Raw genomic sequence first — 3,702 nt, 5'->3', positions numbered from 1 at the left:
TTGTGTTCAACATGTAAGAAGTAGAAAGTACAGGTATTTGAGTTCAACATGTAAGAAGTAGAAAGTACAGGTATTTGAGTTCAACATGTAAGAAGTAGAAAGTACAGGTATTTGTGTTCAACATGTAAGAAGTAGAAAGTACAGGTATTTGAGTTCAACATGTAAGAAGTAGAAAGTACAGGTATTTGTGTTCAACATGTGAGAAGTAGAAAGTACAGGTATTTGTGTTCAACATGTAAGAAGTAGAAAGTACAGGTATTTGTGTTCAACATGTAAGAAGTAGAAAGTACAGGTATTTGAGTTCAACATGTAAGAAGTAGAAAGTACAGGTATTTGAGTTCAACATGTGAGAAGTAGAAAGTAAAAAGTCTTCAAATGTGTGTGTGAGAGCTCTGTGTTTAACTCCTCACCTGTGCAGTAATGATAACTTCCTGTCTCTCTGCAGGTGTTCAGCCAGTTAAAGTCGGTGCTGGGTGGATGCTCGGTGTCTCTCCACCTGGTGGAGGTGAGTCCGGCTCTGAGTGGCATTCAGGCTCAGACTCTGACGGGGGGGAGCAGCGTGGAGTCGAGCAGCGAGGACGACCTGGTGTTCAGACGAGGGGAAACGAGCGCCGGGCTGCCGGTGTTCTGGTACCGCTGCCTGGAGGACGTGCCTGCAGGTAGAGAGCAGCACTGATGCTACCTGGGTTAATGTGTGAGAGAGACAATACACATTTTTGTTGTTATTTGTGAGAAGTTTGGTTGTTTTTTTGAGAAAAAAGTAAATAATGAGTTGAAAAGTCACATTTAAAACAAATTTTCTAAGGAAATATTTTTAATTGTAATTTTTCTTGAATTAAGTCATCTTCAAAATGTTTGGTATTTTTCTAAAAATAACTTTATTGGTAGGGTATATTTTCACAAGTATTATTTCAAATTAACCTGACTTTGAAAAATGATGAATCATATTTAAAAAAATTAAGTGACTTTTCCAAAATAACTACTTAATTTTGGGGAAACATTTTTTTCTGGGGGAAATATAATGGGATTTTTGAAGTCAAGTTAATTTGAAATAATACAATAAAGTCAATTTTTTTAACTTACATATATTTTCTAAAATAATCTAAAATGTCTGTACAGTGATTTTTCACTCTCGGGGCTTAACAATTATTTTGTTCCTGTTTATTTTATTCGTATAAGAGATATTTGTATCTGCAGGTTAATAATCTCAGTCTCTCTTCCTCTCTCAGGCTTCAGCATCTTTATCGCTCACGAGTTCTTTGACGCTCTGCCCATCCACACATTTCAGGTTTGATTTAAAGCCTGTAAAACTCTTCCTGTCAGAGTTGGTCTTTTTAAATGAGTACTTGTTTGCATTAACTTGTCTATTGTTTGATTAGAGGACGCCTAAAGGCTGGAGGGAGGTTCTGGTGGACATCGACCCGGAGAAACAGAACCGGCTGAGGTTCGTCGTCTCTCCGTCTCCCACACCTGCCTCGTCCGCGCTCATACAGGTGAGACACGGGGAATAGGAACTGAGAACAAAGTGATTAGTAGGGATGGGAATTTGAAAGCAAATGTATATTCGAATATTGAACCCCCAAAAAAACGGTTAACCGATTAACCGAAATGTACATATCCTATAAAAAAAGAAGAATGTGGGAAAAATGTTGACATAAAAATAAATAAATACAAATAAGTACGGAAACCAAGTCGAATGTGTCAAACGTATTGAACTGGTGATCACAGTTTGAACAGTTGACAGCTATAGGCCTGCAGCTTTCATGCTTAAAACATAACTTAGTTTTTAAATGAAAGAGGGATCAAACACGAACAACATAACGGGTTAGGGTAACGTAACCCGTGACAACAGAGATCAACAACCCCTAACAGGGCCTATGCACAGAATGCAGCTATTCAATACTCTTGTTTAAGAATAGGAGCATGTCTACTCAGCGGAGAGGCGATTCACAATCAGGCCAGGTGTAGAGAAGACCCTCTCAGCTGGAATGTGGGCCTAAGATGAGGTTTGAGTCTGCGTGATCTGTGTGTATGGAGGGGCAGCAGCCATAGCATTAGCTAGAACTAGCTAGATCTGATGGATTTGGACATAAACGCGAGTGAAGTATAACCGGACGCGAGAGAGAGAGATCAGCAGCTCTGCCCGCTGTGAGGGACCGGTGAGCGGAGCAACACACACCTTTAGACCTGACACACTCAGCTATGGCCCTGTCGTATACATTGAATTATTCAATTTGATCATATGTAATCAACTGAGGCACCTCTCCCAAAAAAAAAAAAGGATTATTTCTGAAACAGTCTGGAGCTCAAACTCTTTCTCTCTCAGGTTTACCACAAGGTGAGTTCCTTTTGATTTCCTGCTTCTTCACACACACTCTCTCCAGTACAGGTTAGCTCTGAGTGTTAGCATGCTAATGTGAACACAGACCATATTACTTCCAGAACACGTCTCATTGTTTCTGACAGCAACGTTTCTGATTGGCCCGTGGGTGTAAAGCCCGCCCACATTTTAGTAATGTCGTCATGACGCAGCAAATCTGGATCAGCTCCGTTGTTCCCCAGTTTTTAGAGATGTGGGTACGGAGGGGTTTGTTTCTGACACTCTGTGAGTCTCCTGTCACACATTTATGTATAAAAAACATCAAACGGTGCATTTTGCATAATAGCTGACATTTAAAGCATGGAGACATATTGGACCTCTTTGACTGAACTTGAAACGCTTGTGATAATTCTAACCGTACAGTACAGAGCGAGGACGTCTTAATCTTTTAATCTCTGTGGAAATGAACTCCTCATTTAGACTCTCAGAAGGTTTTACTTTATAGCACACATCTGGTTTTTACTGCCCACATTTAAGACATCTAACCGTCTGATTTGGCTCTCTGCAGACTCTTTGAACTTCCTGCCAGAGGCCTGACGTCGTGTTTTTAAATCCAGTCAGTCTCCACGTCCTCAAATCACAGACCGTGAAACTTTAGAGACCGGATTTAAAGGAGTTCCTCGTGGCTCGCTCTGTGTTTTGAAAGTTACACACCGAGTGCTGTTCTTCCCGTTTCTAAGATCCTAAGTGTGTCAGATTGTGACTTTAAACGAGTGAAAACATAATCACATAATATTTTAATCAATCTAGTTTTACTAACTGGGATGTAAACTATGAATTAACGCTCCAATTAAAAACATTTGTATTGTTAATAAAACGATGAAAACCTGCACATCAGAACTTCTTAAATATCAAGATGACGGCTTTGAATTTCCTATTTCTGCTCAAAAACAGTCTAAAACACCCATTTTAATTTGTTTTAAATGTCTAGAGCAGCATTTTTCCCAAGAGCCCCCCAATTGACTCCTGTTGGAAGTTGCGTCCACAAAAATCGCGGTTTAATATATTTCCAAAACCCCAAAAACATTTTTAAATGTGTGTCCTTGCTATGGACTCTTACAGCTTTGTCTCATCTTAAAAACTTAAGCTAAGTTAAATATTAGGAATTGTCTAATAATTACCGATTCTTTTAACATTTCTATTACAAAAATATATAATATTACTATATACTGCTCCTAATAGGATGGGTTAAATGCAGAGGTCACTGTGTGCATGTATTTGTGACCATTAAAGAGGGTTTCATCCTCCAATTATATATATATTAAATTCTTAATGTAAATATTTTATGATAGGCTGACAGCAATTCCCATTAAGATGCATAG

At 38.9% G+C, this 3,702-nt stretch overlaps 1 long non-coding RNA gene across 1 annotated transcript; it reads left to right on the top strand.

Annotated features, from left to right (window-relative positions):
• Nucleotides 1–448: 448 nt before the first annotated feature.
• Nucleotides 449–1,492, top strand: LOC104949510 (uncharacterized). Its single transcript, XR_798810.1, has 3 exons — nucleotides 449–659; nucleotides 1,230–1,288; nucleotides 1,380–1,492. It is a non-coding gene; the product is annotated as an uncharacterized lncRNA (long non-coding RNA).
• Nucleotides 1,493–3,702: the final 2,210 nt, after the last annotated feature.

Source organism: Notothenia coriiceps, unplaced genomic scaffold (genome assembly GCF_000735185.1).
Source record: "Notothenia coriiceps isolate Sejong01 unplaced genomic scaffold, NC01 NC01_scaffold00016313, whole genome shotgun sequence".
Lineage (NCBI taxonomy): Eukaryota > Metazoa > Chordata > Actinopteri > Perciformes > Nototheniidae > Notothenia > Notothenia coriiceps.
The sequence above is the reverse complement of the archived record's forward strand: the minus strand, read 5'-3'. Positions and strand labels throughout refer to the sequence as shown.